Here is a 16,525-nt window from a genome sequence, read left to right on the forward strand (position 1 = left end):
ATTCATCCAGGATCTTTATGGTGATGACTTTGCTTTCAAATTCTAAGATTTATCTCTGAGCAAGAACCAGTGCTAGTACGAGAATGGAACGTGCATAAAAAATGCTAAATAACTGCCTGGTAAAATCGTCTTAAACTGTTTTTGGGTAACTTTTCTCACATGCTAAATAAGTTTGTTATCCACGAGGAAGTTTAATATTCATCTAAAATAGTCTAGAATATTTGAACACTATTGACTGGGCCTTAATAAACACTAAACCCTATATATTTTATAATGAAAAGTTAACATAAGTCTTTTTAGCCCAGTAACATAACTGTTAATTTAAGTTTAGTTTACTTTTTTTGCGCTGATGAATGTTTAATAATAACCCCCACCACCAATGTTTCGCTTGTTGCTGATAACAAAGATGTGAGATAATTTTCTCTTTTATTTTCATATTTTTGAGTTGTTAGGTGATTCAGCGGAGGTTTGGTGTATATGGGATCTTCGTTCTCTCAAAGAGACGGTCCCCCCCAGTTGTCTGATCGAGTGGTCTCATGCAGTGCACTTTTGAGCCTTGTCTTTGCCTGCCACTTTGGTCTGCTTTGCGGCAGGTGCATTTAGTGGACAGCTTTCAACGATTCGTCTTCTGCGTCTGCCCACCCTGCCGCTTGAGGACACAGTCGTCACTTATAGTACAAGGTTTTAATCAAGTTTTCACCTCACTATAGCTTTCAAACCTCCTCGCTGTTGTGAAGCGTTAAGCGCCCGAATGACCTTACCTCTCTAAAGATAATGGTTTTTGTGGGACTATCGACGCTGTCGTGCCTATACACCATTCCATTAGTGGCAGAATCGACTTCAACAGTAATCTGTGATGATCGTAGGGAGACTTAATTACCTCCGGTCATCGCATATATATTAAAAGTTCTGATTGACGTTTGAATTTATAGACAAAAGCTGCTAAACATTCATCTTGAAGTATAATCTACGGTGCTGGATTTATACATGAACGCTTTAGCTAGAATCACATTGTTACTGTAAGTTAGATTTAGGTATTTTGAGTGTTGTGAATTGGGTTAAGGATTATTTTTCCTATATCTTTGCCTTCTATTGTCGTATGTTTGTGTTGTTTATCGCCATCATAAATTGTTTTTATTTCTCCTTGGAGACTTTCTATTCAGGTAAAGTGTCTAGTGTATTTGGCTACTATTGACTCAGCGTAGGCGACACTAAACTTGTTTTTTTTATATATTATATGCGGTTTCTAACCCCCAATCATTATTTAGACCAGTAATGTAATTCGTTAATAAATATTGTTATTTTTATGAAGTTTAGTCTTTTCGTATTCCTCTTTGATTGTAGGCCTACAGTGTTTTGCTGATCGAGGAGCCTGACTCCTTGGGTTTAAAAGCCCTTTTGAAGTCACAGTTAATTCTTTTGAAAATCTGCCTGTAAAAAGAGTTTGTTTAAGGAAGAATAAATCATAGTTTTTTTTTTATAAGAAATCAGGGTATTCATACAACCTGGTTCTGGTATACATGAATCAATATTGTTTTTAAACGAGATTTGTGTAAGAGGGGATACCTCATGGCTGGTCTTGATAAGCATAGCACTTCTGGTAATTTATAATGATCAGGAGACTACCATATATATATATATATATATGTGTGTGTGTGTGTGTGTGTGTGTGTGTGTGTGTGTGTGTGTGTGTGTGTGTGTGTGTGTGTATGTTTAGGTGCATGTCCAAAATTCGAAAACTAGTGAACGAACCCACAGCATACAGCATATTGTGGATATCTTTTAAATATATTTCAAGGTGGTTTTAGCGAGTTTGCCCGTTTGCGCCTTTCAAAACCTTCAAATATTTAAATTTCACATAGCTGACCTAAACAACTATTGACTCGCAATAGATCAGGCTGCCTTTTTTTTAAAAAAAGTATTTCATCCTGATTTCTTCGGTACTTTTACAAAAGTTTCTTCTCTGGGTATTGCCTAGTAATCGTTTGTACCCGCTTGCTTTTCATACTACACCCCCACCCAACACCCAAGCAGTGTGCTGGATTTGAAAATAGTTTTCGTATAATGTAATTTTAATGCATACTTTTTGTTTCTAAATTATTTTCCTCCTCTCTGCGTTTTCTGGGTATAATTTTCGCATCCGAGACCGAAAGCCCGTCTTTGCAAGGAAGACGTACTTTCACACCCGAATCGTCAGTGTTGAGTCTTCATGAAACATTACTAGTAATGGAAAATAGCATTATTATGAATTAACTGTGAACTGTTTCGTTTGCATATAGTTTTGCTTCTGTCTTAAAATCCAGCACTTACTCTAAACATAAAAAAAAATACTTTCTGTCTTTGCTATGGTAAGCTTAGAAAAACTCAAGAATATTCAAGTATATTATTTATTTCTAGGTATTTTAAGATTCCTTTTAGAGTGCTCTTATGGGTGCATAAGCATCACATACCGGAAATGTGTTTTGTATTTAGTAAACAGAAAATTTCCAGTGGAAACTTACTTGACTAAGGGTACCCCTACACGGTAGACGTCATTGACTAATATTACTGTTAATCCGGTATTGTCAGACCCATTGAACCTGTTGGGGGAAGGTTGAATGGACAATCTAAGTTGACAATAATAAATCTCTCGTTTGAGGGTATTGATAATGAACCCCACTTTTCACCTCACTACTGCTACGACATGTCCGGAGCTATCCAAAGTTTCAAGGAAGCGGAAAAGGATTTTATAAGAGAATGGATTCGCTCTGGAAGGTGAAAGAGGATGAGTATAGGAACAGAACTAAGAAATGGAAAGACTATGCGATACTGCAGGGGAAATATAGGGAAAAATACCCAAATGCTACCTTACAAGATATTAAAAAGAAACTTAATTCGCTGAGGACAAACTTTAGGAAAGAAATGAAGAAGATAAGGAATTCAAAGTAGCCTGACGCAGGTTTTTACGAGACCTGGAAACTCCTGGTGAGTCGATTAATACCGTTACCACAGATACGTAATGAGGAATCTGACTTCATAGATGAATAAACCTCGGTGAGTACTTACAGGCTTTATTCAAGAGTATATAGCAATTATATAACATACTTTTGTTGTAGTAACTATATTTATTAATGAATATAAACAATGGAAAACTGTATCTTAAATCTGGTAACAGATTTCCTGGGAAAAAAGCACGTTAAAAGAAGAAGAAGAAGATTAATTTCGTCTCTTGTAACAGTTCCTCGTCCGACGACGCTTCCTTTGTTTTTTCTCCTTTAAACAAATCAACAGGGCTGTTGAAAGAGAAACAATAACTAAATGCAGACATGTTGATTCTACGTAGTCTCCACTGACCGTAAAATTCAATTATCTGAGCGTAAAAGTGACTCAATCAGTACAGAGACTATCTTATGACGTCACAATGTTTGCAATCCATGACGTCATCATACGTCACCGTTTGTTTACGTTTGAGTAAAATGAAGATTTCGAAGGGATTGCGCTCGAGGTAACCAACCTTATTATGTCGGTTTTATGCCTTTTTTTACAGTGATCGTTATTTATATGAGCATTTACGTTGAGACGAACGTGCATTGATCAAATAGACACGTGAATATTTATATATAAATGTTTTATTTAGGTAAAATCAGGCCTCGAAGAGAAGCAAGGTGTTCCCACTGGCGTTCATTCAGTGGGTACATTTGTGCGTAAAATTTTATAATTTGCCAATATAAAATAATACCCCTTAACCCAGGGGTGTTTACTGGTTACAATTTTGCCGTAATGGGGGCTGGGGGCTGGTATCGTCCTACCTTATAAGTCGTAATTTGATTTTAGAGCTCTTTTCAAAAATGGAGGTTACGATTTCATATCGTGTATTGGCAACTTATAAGTAATACCCATTTTTAATGTCTCGGAGGCATTTAAGTGTAAAAATAAGTATTGAAGATTGATACCGAATGACTAAAATAATTATTTTTAACTTTGCTGAAAAGTATGTCTTAACACCAGTTAATATAGGCTAGAAAAAGGGCGTCTATAGTCAACCGAAATTTACGTCAAAGGATAATAACCAAATTGCATCCAGGGGGTAGTTTGCAGAACGACTGGATCAGGCTCTAATACTACTTTGGGGGTGGTCTAGGAAGGGTGAAATCCCCAGGCCAGGTCAGGCCATGGCACCCTAGGCGAGGTTAGGAAAGTAAGGTCTGGTCAGGTCAGGACGTGGCATTCTAGGAAAGGTTAGGTTTCTTTTCTTCTGTGGAACCTGTTTCTGTTCTAAACATGCCCCTACCCGTGACGGAAATAACCAAATTGGCTAGGGATGTCCGGCTCTATTCAGATAAATAGACAGTATATTCAGATGAATATACCTGAAACTGAGTTAAATATAATTGAAACAGCTAAAATTAATTTTTTCCTGCACAGATACAAACCTTCAGACAAGGTCGTTAACTACTGACAGTAGGGAGGAAGCCCTGCCCACTTGTCGGTCTGCACTCTGCTTTCAGCCGCCATCATGTGAAGATGTCTCTATGCTTCTCTGCCCAACTGCTGTTTTCTTTCCGTAGTTTTTTGTTGACTTATTTTTGTGTGATTGCTGTTTGTGATATAATCATAAACAAAACTCCTCAATCACTCTAGCACTTTGAAGAGGAAACCGCTGGGTTAGGTGCTGTCCAGCAAAGGACAGACTATCTATTCGGTTTCTCTTATTTGAGGTTGATCCTAATTTATTTTCTGGCAGCCAGGTACATTCTGGGGTCTCGAAATGGAGTGGCAAACAAGCTGAGTTGCCAGAGCCAGGTGAAAGGGATGGAGCCCCTACACCAAGACATTGCTTGAAGACTGAGTTGTGAGGAGGCCCAGCCATGATCTCTCCGTTATTGGTACAACAGAAGTTACCAGAGTATGGATCATTTGTGCTGGAGAGTGGGTTGTGGTGGAGGGTGTTTTTCCAGCATCCAGGGGACATTTTAGAGGCTTATTCCTTCCTCTCCATTTTTGTATGATAAGTTTGGTGATCAACGGGCTCTGATCACCTTAAATTTGGGTTTAACTCTGGTGGCACCTAGTGGCCACATACTGAGTAATTCCCAGACCTAGTGGCTCTGTTTTATGAGAGAGATTCCCCCATGGCACAGCCTTCTGTACCAGCCGCTTGTGAGAGGTATTACCAGGCAGTGGAGGTGATGGCACGTCACACTTGGGGACTACAGTCAACCCCAGGGTTTTGTGGGAATAATTAAAATCCGTGAATGCTTGACACCCATCTAAAAACATTTATCACTGCCTATTTTGATAGTTCAAACACCAAAAACCCCTCTAAAAATGCTTAAACCTGCGTATTTTAATAGTTTTATCATGAAAATGTATTTAGTCACAAATATAATATAAAAATACAGTAATTAGTGAATATTTCTGTATGAAAAATTCTGCAAATAGGGGAATCTTTCCTGAATAATGTGAATATATGTTCCATAGAAAAACCCACGAATAGGTGAAGCCGCGAATCCAGAACCGCGAGTAGGTGGGGGTCGCCTGTATCCAGCATCTGTGAATGAGAGGGTTGTTTCTTGGGGCATAACAAGATGTCTGGATACTCGTGGAATATTCATCGGCTGTGTACCAGGTTAAATGAACAGGCTTCTGTAGTTGGTGTAGTTGACAGGATATCTTTCCAATCAGAGCCTCTATTGAGCAGGTAGCAGACTTTCTTGGCCTTCTCCTCGAGAAGCTTTTCTTTGTCTTCACTGTTAAGGGCAATAGAGCTGCCCTTGGCTAAGTCCTTTGGTGGAAGGAACAGTCTTGCCCACCCAGGAAACTCAGGCCCTCGAGTGGTTTGCAATTCTCATCTTAAGGAACCTAGCCCATACACCATACAAGCTGTTGAGAGGATTGCCAGGCAGAGTTTTGATTCTAAAGCTGTTTTTTCTTTGCTCATCCTAGCCTCAGCAAAGAGAGTAGGTAAGTTTCATGGCCTTTGATGCTAAGTGCTCGATAGGAAGGGGATCTTTTACGCTTGAATTGGTCCCAGAATTCATAACTGTGACTCAGAATCCATGGGTCCCTGATGCCTAATTCCATTCTGTTTTAGTTCCCTCTGGAAGGAATTTGTAGGTATGATTGGAATGAGATGCTACTTGTCCAGTTAGAGTATTGCGGCACTACCTTAAGAGAACTCGGCATCTCAGCCTGAGTGCCAACTCCTCTTCGTTTTACTGACTTCGCTGCAGAAGAGGTGTCTTAGAGCATAGCCTCTTTCGAGCTTCGTGAGACAGCAATGGGCTTGCTCTTCATGTGCCGAGGTAAACGGGTTAGGTGCGGGGAGAGATCACGAAGTTAAGGGCATCGCCCCATCCCTCACATTTGTAAGAACCTGTCAACCAGGTAATACGTGCATGTATGTGGTCGCACCAGACCACATTTACCTTCTATTATCTTGCCCATAAGTCTTTGGACACGCTTGGTTCTTGTGTTGGCTGCCCAACAAGTTGTGTGGTTCCTCCGGCTCCTTTAGGGATCATGTTCATCTCGTCTATGGTGTTCGATTAGTGGGAAAGAAGGGGTGTGAGTGACTGGTCTCCTCCCTTCTTTTACCTGTTACCCTTTAGACAGAGAGACAGGTAGTGAGCCGTCATGTGCTGGACAGAAGAGTTTGCAGGTGACTACAAGACGAGGGCATCCTGTCATTCATCTTGTGTAGATAGTTTGGATGCATGTCCCTCCTCTCTGTAGACAAAGGGAGAGACGGATAGACAATCAGACAAACCTGTTGGTCCTTTTAACAGGTTTATTGTTTCTGATGCTATTGGGTTCTTCCAACCCTTTTTTCATTTCTTTAAGCCAAGAAGTCTAGCAGTTGCCACATCCCCTATGTCCTACAAGCTAGAGGTGCAGGATTCCTCCCTCAGCTCTTCCAGACAAGAAAGGTATTCCTGGGTGGGTAGAACCAACCAGTCGGTTCAGAGATTTACTCGACTCCACCCTCCAGTGGGTAAGTCTCCTATGTAAAGACTGAAGGTTTGTACTTGTGTTGGAACAAATAAAAAATTTTTAAAGTACAGTCATTTGTATTTTTCCCAACATACAAACCTGAAGGTCTTTACATTTACGGCCCACCTCAGCCACCCCTCATTCTGATACCTGGGCCGAAAGGGAAAGTGGATCGCAGACTGACGAGTAGGCAGGGCTTCCCCCCCTTAATTTGGTAGTTTACAAACTTGTCTGAAAGTTAAATGGCTGTTCCGGCTTGTGTCCGCAAGCTAAATCCTATGTAAAAACCTTCAGGTTTGTATGTTAGGAAAAATACAAATTACTCTAAAAATTTGCTATTTTGTAGCCAAGTGCTCCACTTTCCTTGGTGTACATATGCTGAACCAAGACCCATTGAAAATTGCCTGTTCATTTAACTGTTCATCTAACAATAATATAAAAAGTAAAGTAATGTTTGTCCGCTAAAATACAAATGGGAATCCTCATTTTACTCAAGTCATTACTGGTGAAAGGTGTGGTTTGGGATTGACGATTTACGTTACCATATTGTGATCACTTTAAAGTACTGTATTCTCATATCAGTAACTTACCAAGTAATTACATAGCTAATGTATCTACCCTTGTGGCAACTTTTTGAATTTTGCAGTAGCACTTCTTTAGTGTTTATGTAGGTGGCAGCCCCGCCCACTACCGGGGAACATGAACAACCTGGTACCCATGATTCAAATTGTTTCTGCTGGCCGTGGTGTAAACATGCACCATTTGCCGCAGCTTTTTGGGATTTCCAGTAGTTCATTCGTATTTGGTGAAGTACAATTGTTTTGTTCTGGTTGTGCTCAGGCGATAGGTAGTTTATTTTTGGCAGGTATACTTAGAATTATGTGTGATGCTAGTAATTTGAGTATTTGCTATTGTAGCGAGTTAGGGTGCAAGAATAGGCTAACTAAAGTTTATTATGATCCTCATATGATCTGTGCAAAATGTAGAGAGCAAGATTGTAGTGTTGATAATCCCTGTAAGGAGTGTTGTACGTGGGAAAATAAACAGTGGAAAGCCCTTAAGTCCCATTTAGATAAGTTAGAGAGAGATAGAAAGAGGAAAGCGGCTTCTAGAGCTGAAAAATGCCCTGGGTTTAGAAACTACACCAAAGCCTAATTTAAAGGTTAGCTCTGTTACTCTCCCTTCTGCTCCTATTCCTGCTGTTTCTCCTACTCCTTGCCCTCCTACTGTTCAGCCTTCTACTCCTTTCCTGGCTCCCATGCTTCCGATCCTAATGCCATTGCCAGTCCAGAGTCTAGATTTGATAAGTAACTTAATCTAATAGAAAGTACTGTTGCTGAATTGGGTGTGTCTCTTAGAGTGATTATGGAAAAAGTGTTTTCAGAGAAAGTGCAAAGTGATGGTGTAGTGCAAGTGGAGGAGGTGGCTATCCTTCCTGTCAGTTCTCCTAGACCAAGGTCCCTGTCCTCCTCCCCCAAACCTGGGAGAAGACATACCGAAAGTCCAAGGGAGGCCATTGGGGTTTGCCCACCAGTAGTTAACCCCCTCAGCCATACCTGTTGCCCCACTCCCAGGAGTCTGTAGTCAGCCACTGGAAAGGATTGTCCAAGGATATTAATCCGTTGTCCACCAGCTCTTCGGACGACTATGAGTGGACAGGAAATGCCATAAATGTTACCTGGACTCTTCCTGGCCCCTAAGTGCCCTTCTGAAAACCTTGGTCAGCATCCAGGCCCTCTGCCTGTCAAGCAGTACAAGCAGAATCCAAGCAGTCTCGGACCATCTTGCAGTTACTCGTCTATCAGCGCCAACCTTTGTCTCCCTGGGACAGTCCGGAGAGCTTCTCACCTGAGCCCCCGAATTATGTTGTGGGGCCTTTTTTATTTGACACAGTTGGTGTAGGATAATGGGAACAGATTCAGAGGTTAAAGAAAACTCTTTTTCACCTATCCTAATTAACCTTAATATTACAGTGGGCCGAAGACCTTCAAACAGAACCTTATCCTAATTTTATTTACACTTGCCACAGTTTAGCAATTATCATCTTTCAATACTTAACCTAACTTATTTCCAACTTAACACTAAAGTTTACCAAAACAATCCTCCCATACTTAACTTAGCCTAACTTAATACTATCAATAACAAAATATTATCAACAAATAATCCAACTCTGGCGTATATCCCATTCACGTTCCTTATCTTTCTCAGCACTTCATCTCAGAGTAATCTAAGATAACCAAAAAGTCAACACACAATTTTGGGGATCACTAGAGAGTTTATTTCAGCAATGGCATCGAAGCTGAGGGCAGAAATTACTTTGGAATTTCTTCATGCAGTCTTTTTCTATACAAAAGCCCTTCTCTCCTTCCAGACGAGAATCTGAGATCTCATTCACAATAAAATCAGCCTACAGGTATTTAAGCACTTTCTCTAGCCCTGATTCAATTTAGGAGAGTCATTGTCATAAGCAACTGACATGAAAACTTCACACTAAGGCACTTGAAAATGGTTTGGTCTCACCAACTGGTCGACTGGTTTGGTAGTTGCCAATGTCAATTTCCTCTTCCAGGTAAAGCCTCCTCCGGTTCAGGTGGAGGGAAGCCATGTACTCTACCCTATCACACTCAAGCAAACTGCAAATAAAAAAAAAAAATGAAAACATGCATCAGACATTCATAACAAAAACCCAGAATAAACATCCTAAAAAACATCACAGCAACAAAAACGAAACAGTCAGTTCACACAAATCATCTTTCATCATACAAACACAAACTTAGCCTACCACAATGTTCCTGAGTGTCCACATCTGGCTCCCAAGCACCCAGTGCCTTCTTCTAAGTGCCTGGCGCCTGCTCCTGAGCGCCTGACACCCACTCCTCAGGGCCCAGCACCCATTGCCTACTCCCGGGCACCCATTGCCTTTTTTGTCCGCTTCGAGGTCACGGTCTCCTACGCCTCCTCCCGTTAGGCCTCCAAGCACTGTCTCTTCACCTTTGGACCCTGATGAACCTGCTCTGGCTCCTATTAAGTGACAGTTAGCCCAGATTATGGACTGAAGAAAGCTCCTTCCACTCCTAAGCTAGCTCAGGATGACCACCTGTCTTCAATTTCCTCGGAAGAAGAGATTGACCAAGAACCTGCTGCTTCTTCGGCGTATGCTGCCCTACTACAGTATTTGATGGCAAATTTTCATTCCTTTTTTGCCCCAGCTGCCCCGTCCTTGCCTGCCTCGACGTTCTTAATGAGGAACCAGCTGGATGACAGGACATGCCTCCCCAAGATGGTCCTTTCATCCTCCTCTTATAAGTCATTTAAGGAGGTGGGAGACTGGCTTTCCTCCAAAAGAGAGCAGGGTAAAGCGTCTTTCGCTTTTCCTCCTTCTCGTCTAGTTCGCAAGAGATACTTGCCCTACGTGACTGGGGAAGCTCCTTCTTTGGGAGTCGCTGCCTCCTCCCAAGGGGATTTCTCTGGCCTGATTGAATCGTCTCGTTGATCTGCTTTCTCATCAGTCAAGATCATGCTTCCATCTACAGAACTGGATCATCTAGTGAAGGACAAGTTCAAACTTTTTGAAGTCCTCAGTTTTCTTGATTGGGTTGTGGGTGCTCTGACCAAGAAAATTGAGGACCATCAAGGTCTTGCTTCAGATATGGCCTCGGACTGGCTTGCAGTTCTGTCCTGTGCAAACAAAGCTGTTAGAGATGGTTCTCTAGAGCTTTCTGATCTCGTTACTTTTGGGGTGCTGAAGAAACGAGAGCTCTGGTGTTCTTTTACTTCTAAGGGAGTTACCCAGACTCAAAAGTCAGCATTGATGATTTTGCCCCTAGATAAGAATCATCTGTTCCCTCAGGACACGGTGAAAGAAATAGCATCGGACTTGCAGAAGAAGACGAAGCAAGACTTGCTGACCCAAGGACTTGTCTCATTTTCAAGCTAGGACCACCTCCCCCCTCCAGCAACAGCCCTTTTGTGGAGGGAGGTCTCGGATGACATTTAGGTCCTGCGCAAATGTCCATTCTACATACAGGACCATCAAGAAGAGCTCTTCCAAGCCAGTACAGAAGAATGAGACAGAAGTCCTTCATGCACCGGCAAGAGCCAACCTTCTAGAGTTTTGGGAGAAGTGGCTGATAAGAGGTGTGGAGCCCTGGATTATCAATGTTTTAAAGGAGGACTACATCATTCTGTTCTTGGAGATGCCGCCCCCCCCCCTTAGTCAACTCTCCCGTCACATTGACAGCATACTCAGTAGGCTACAAGAGACATTCAGCCCTATTGGAGAAAGTCTCCCTCCTACAGAAAAGGGCCATAGAGGAGGTTCAGAACACCAGCTCGGAGGGGTTTTACAATTGTCTCTTTGTGGTACCAAAGGCATCGGGTGTTGGAGACCAGTCCTTGATGTAAGTGCCCTCAATCACTTTGTCTTGAAGACAAAGTTCAAGGTGGAGAGAAGCCAATCAGTCCTTGCATCCATGCACCAGGTCAACTGGATGGTAACCTTAGATATGCAAGATGCCAATAACTGGGGACTGCCTGTACCTGGAGTATCCACTAGAGTAGGTGACAGTGACAGAGTTGTTTGGTTTTTAATGTTGGTACTACCCCCAGGGCAAGAGACCTTATTGTATGCTTTGTTAGCCATCAGGCATATCCTTCGCTACAAAGCTCCCTCTTAAGTAGAGGCGGCCCACCTCCATTTAATGTGGGATTTAGCTGTGTAATTACTTGGTAAGTTACTTATATGAAAATGAGTTTCATAATAAAATTAAGATTCATATACTGTACACTTAACAAGCAATTACAGAATCAGAGCCCGCCCTTCTCCCCCTCTTATGGACATGAGGACACAAATTGAATCATGGCTGCTAGGTTGTCCCTGTGTTCCCTGGTAGTGGGTGGGGCTGCCAACTACATAAAAACAAAAGAAATGCTACTGCTAAATTCAAAAGTTTCGAGGGTAGATACATTAGCAATGTAATTACTTGGCAAGTATATATGAAACTTAATTTTATATAAGTGACTTACCAAGTGATTAGATAGCTAACGTTTCTAGTATCGGCAGCTAAGATTTGATACTCGCGGTAGCTATTCTTTTGTTTTTGGTGTAGGTGTCTACCCCCGCCCTCTTTCAAGGAAGAAGAGGAACAAATGAGCAAATAGCTTCAATTTGTTTCTGCCGGCTTCCAACATAGGTTGTGAGCAGGCAGCTGAATTTGGATTACTGTACTCATACTTTGCTGTTTTTGGTTGTTCCTCAGATTTGTGAAGTATTCTTTGATTTCGTTAGTCTTTCAGCAATATTTAGATAGAATTTTGACATTAAAACCTTAGTTTTCACAATTTTTGACTACTGGATTGTGACTTTGCACTTAGTTATCAACTTCTTGTGACTATGTCAGATACTAGAACTTCTTCTACTCGATATTGCAGCAAAGGCTGTAATACGAGGTTCACCTCTGCTAAGTATGATTCTCACATGTTGTGCACATCTTGCAGGGGTCAGATTTGTTAAATAGAGAATACATGCATAGAATGTGAGGGGTGGGATCCTAAACAATGGAAAGTTTTGTCTTCACATCTTTCAAAACTTGAGAGGGATAGAAAGAGAAAAGCGACAATTAAACATGACAAGAATTTAGCTAGTCAGGAATCTGCTCGGTCTTCTTTGGAAGTTCTTATTATTTCTTTGAAGACTAATTCTCCCATCCCCTCCTCTTCAGTACCACCTGACCCTTTACGCAGCTCTCTTGCTTCCAGCCCCAATGCCATTGCCAGTCTGGAGTCTAAATTTGATCTTATATTTGAGTTGTAAGTGACTACAGTGACCCAGTTAGGGGCATTAGTGCGTTCCTTGTTGGCACAGAAATCAAGTGTTAAGAGTAAAGTGTTAGTGGAGGAGCTGGCTGCCCGTCCCGCCAATTCTCCGAGGCGAAGGTCCCTGGCACACTCCCCTAAACCTGGGAGAAGCCATACCGCAGGCCCAAAGGAGGTTGGTGGGGTCTGCCCATGGGTAGTCGGCCCCTCAATCACACCTGTTGCAAAATCCCAGGTGTTGACAGTGCGTGACAGTCATTGGAAAGGTGCTTTGTCACAGGCTCACTGCCTTTCTTCTAGTTCAGAGGCTTCCAGCCCCGAACAAAAGTGCCAGTGGTGCTTCAGTGATGTGTTCAGACCACTGAAAAGGTCTGTAGTGGAGGTGCATTGCTTGTCTCAAGTTCCGTGCAAGAAGGCGAAGGAGTCTCATCCCCGAGCAACCCGACATTCAACGACACAAGCGCCCATCACCGCCTGATAGCGCAACAGTTTCCAAGTGTTTTTCTCCTTCTCCAGAAGTTCCTAGACACAAGCGTTTAGTGGCGCCAGTTGCTTCAACAGAACCTGCTCCTGCTGCACTATCTCCCGACTCTCTTAAGCGCAAATGCCCAGTGGCGCCAGCTGGCATGACAGCTCTCGAGTGCTTATCGAGGTCCGAACTTCCAGTAACCCCCGAGCACCCAGTAGTGCCAGAACCCCCAATGGCTCAGTTTTTGGTAGACTCTACAAGATCCTCCCCCAACAGTGTCTTCTCAGACAACCTTGCTTCCAGAGATCTATCAAAGTGGTCTGCTCTTGCCCTGACAGGCTCCAGAAAATGGTGTCTCAAGCACTATATCTCTTCTGCCTAGATGTCCATGACCCCTTTGCGAATTACTGTTTCTTGCTGAGGAAACCTAGAATCTTGTATTCCACCATTTAGGGGTACTGTATAGAGACCCAGTTCTCTTGTCATCCCTATCTCGGTGACCTTTCAAGTCCCTGGCACTTCCAAGCAAGGAAGAAGGAGTCCTGGGTTGCTCCTTTTCCCTTGGATTTTAGCCAAGAACGAGGACCCATTCAAGTCCTGGATTTGTTTCTTTCTCCCTTAAGAATTTTAAGGACATCCTTGACTTCCAGGAGCGCCAGACAGCACCCAAGCTCATAACTCGTCTGGCACCCAGCTCTCCTGGTGCTAGCTTATAATCTGAGCACCCAGAAGAGCTCAGTATCTCTGAGGAAGAATAGAGAGCTCTCTGTACAGCTGGAATGTTCAGGTATTACCTGAAAGGGACCGGAAGTTCAAACCACTGATACCCCTAGGGTGTTATGACAAGAGCTCATCTCGCCCTCTGATTAGATCATCTTGTCCTTTATCCTAATGGGCTGTATTTTCTGTGACACTCTCAGGTTTAGGAGAGCATTTTACTCATATTAAGTGAAAGCTAAAGACGTCAGAACAGCTTCTACCTCATTAGCTTTGAGGCGCTACTTGTCCCTTACGCCCATTCTACAGTCGTCCTTTTGGAAGTGTAATCGATCTTCGCTTCTCGCTGTTTTCAGGAAGTGAAGCAGTGTTAAAATTTGGCAGTACCTAGCAGTTATTACAGTAAACCCCCCGTATTCGCGGGGGATGCGTACCCGCCCCGCGAATAGCTAAAATCCGCGATTACTTAAAACTCCTCGAAAAACACTTAGAACTGCCTATTTTGATAGTTTAAACACAAGAAAAACCCTCTAAAAATGCTTATACCTGAGTATTTTAATAGTTTTATCACAAAAAGTGCATTTGGTCATGAAAATGATATAAAAATACAGTAATTAGTGAATATTTCTCAGTGAAAAATACCACGAATGGGTGAATTGTCCGCGAATAATGGGTAGATACGTTCCACAGAGAAATCCGCGAATACGTGAGTCCGTGAATCGTGAGAACGCGAATACGGGGTGTTTACTGTAGTAACTGGCATAGTATCACAGAAGGAAGCATAGTATTTTCTCCTATCTCTTCAACTTCTTGTAAGGTGCCGAGTTTCAGGGAGCCAAGCGGGTACAAGGTACCTGGAGCACCCACCACTCTCAGTGGATGGGTTGTGGTTTTTATTTCAGTGTAGGTGACAGTGTTATCTGCTTGTTTTTATTGCGGTACAGCGCCCAGGGCAAGGGCACTCGTTTTTTATTTTGTAATGCTTTGGCAGCCCTCGGAATACCCCTCGGCTGCAAAGCTCCCACTGAAGTAGAGGCGACTCGGCTTTACCTTACCGCTGCCACTGAGCACCAACCAGAGGCAGTTTCTACTGCAGGCTTTCTTAACTAACAAGGAACGACAAGCATTTTATTTAATGCTAGCAACTTTTCTATTTCTAATTCATTACAAGACTGAATGTTTTGGAATAAAATATGTCTATCTATCCCACCTCCTGTCAGTGTGTGATTCATCCATGTAATTACTTGGTAAGTTACTTATATAAAAATGACATTTTTATAATAAAATAAAGTTTTATATATACTTACCAAGTAATTACATGATCGGAGCCCTCCCTCCTCCCCTCTGATGGACATAAGCATAAACAGAATGAGGTTATCTATTAAGTCATTCCTAGTATTGCTGTTAGTGGGCGGTACTGGTCCCCTGCACTAAACAATTGAAGCAATACTGCGAATTTTGAATTTAAGCTGTCGTACTAGTTAGAAACTGTAGCTATGTAATTACTTTGTAAGTACTGTCTATATAACTTTATTTTACTATAAAAATGTCATTTTACTTTTAGTTAGGATATCTGGGACCTAAATCCACAAACTTTAAACAGTGTTTAACTGAGAATTAGGTGAGGCATTAATATCTCCAGAATACCATATCTATCTTTATCTGTTCTTTTTCCCTACGGGAGCTCCCATCCTTGTGTCTGAAGGTATCCTGAAGGGACATATTCACTCTCCTGCCACAGCCTTCTTTCATGAGGGAGATCCTTCAGATGTCTCTTCATCCGACCCATTTGCATGTAAACGGTTTCCCTTGACATAAACCTCATTGAATTTCCGCCCTTCCTTCTGTTCATCATGACTAATGAGGCTGTTTGTTGTACTTAATCATTTGTAACGGGTGACTTTCTTAGTATTTCAGTATTAAGGTGCCTCATCTTGTATGTTTGATGGTAAAGCTGAATTAAAGGCAGATCCTGCAGTCAACAAGCCTACCATCATTCATTTTTCCATGTCACAAAGTTCCTCTGATGGTGCCTTTCACAAGAAAAATTAGGTCAGTGTTCCCTTCAGCTTATTCATGAATACAGGCAGTCACCGGTGTACGACGGGGGTTCCGTTTTTATGCCGTGTCGTGAACCGAAAGATCGTCGAAAATCGTCAAAAATCCTAAGAAAACCTTACTTTTAATGCTTTGGGTGTATTGAAAACGATATCAACTGCATTTTTATTGAGTTTTTCATGAAAAAAAACTCCAAATTTTGAGTATTCTGCCATTTTGGAGCCATATTTCTTCCATCGGATCAGCGTGTGATGCATCATAACCCCAGAACCTGCGTCATAAACCGAGAAATAATTTCTGATGAATATATCTGAAAAGCGTCATGACCTCGGAACGTCGTAAGCCAGACCTGTTGTAAACTGGGGACTGCCTGTATTATTCCGCCTCTCAGTTTTAACTCCTAGGAGATCACCTCATCCCTAGAGTATTTAATGTGCAGATGTGAGAAATCCTCACACCGTATCTCTCCCATCTCATAGGCATTTAATCTTTAAG

At 42.0% G+C, this 16,525-nt stretch overlaps 1 protein-coding gene across 1 annotated transcript in view; it reads left to right on the top strand.

The window, feature by feature from the left end:
- Positions 1–3,438: 3,438 nt before the first annotated feature.
- Positions 3,439–16,525, top strand: part of LOC136855340 (protein peste-like) — an 86,730-nt gene continuing 73,643 nt past the window's right edge. The window contains exon 1 of the mRNA XM_067132256.1: positions 3,439–3,585. The gene's annotated coding sequence lies outside the window, so the exon portion shown is untranslated. The remainder of the gene's footprint in view (positions 3,586–16,525) is intronic.

This window comes from Macrobrachium rosenbergii, chromosome 31 (assembly GCF_040412425.1).
Source record: "Macrobrachium rosenbergii isolate ZJJX-2024 chromosome 31, ASM4041242v1, whole genome shotgun sequence".
NCBI classification, from domain to species: Eukaryota; Metazoa; Arthropoda; class Malacostraca; order Decapoda; family Palaemonidae; genus Macrobrachium; species Macrobrachium rosenbergii.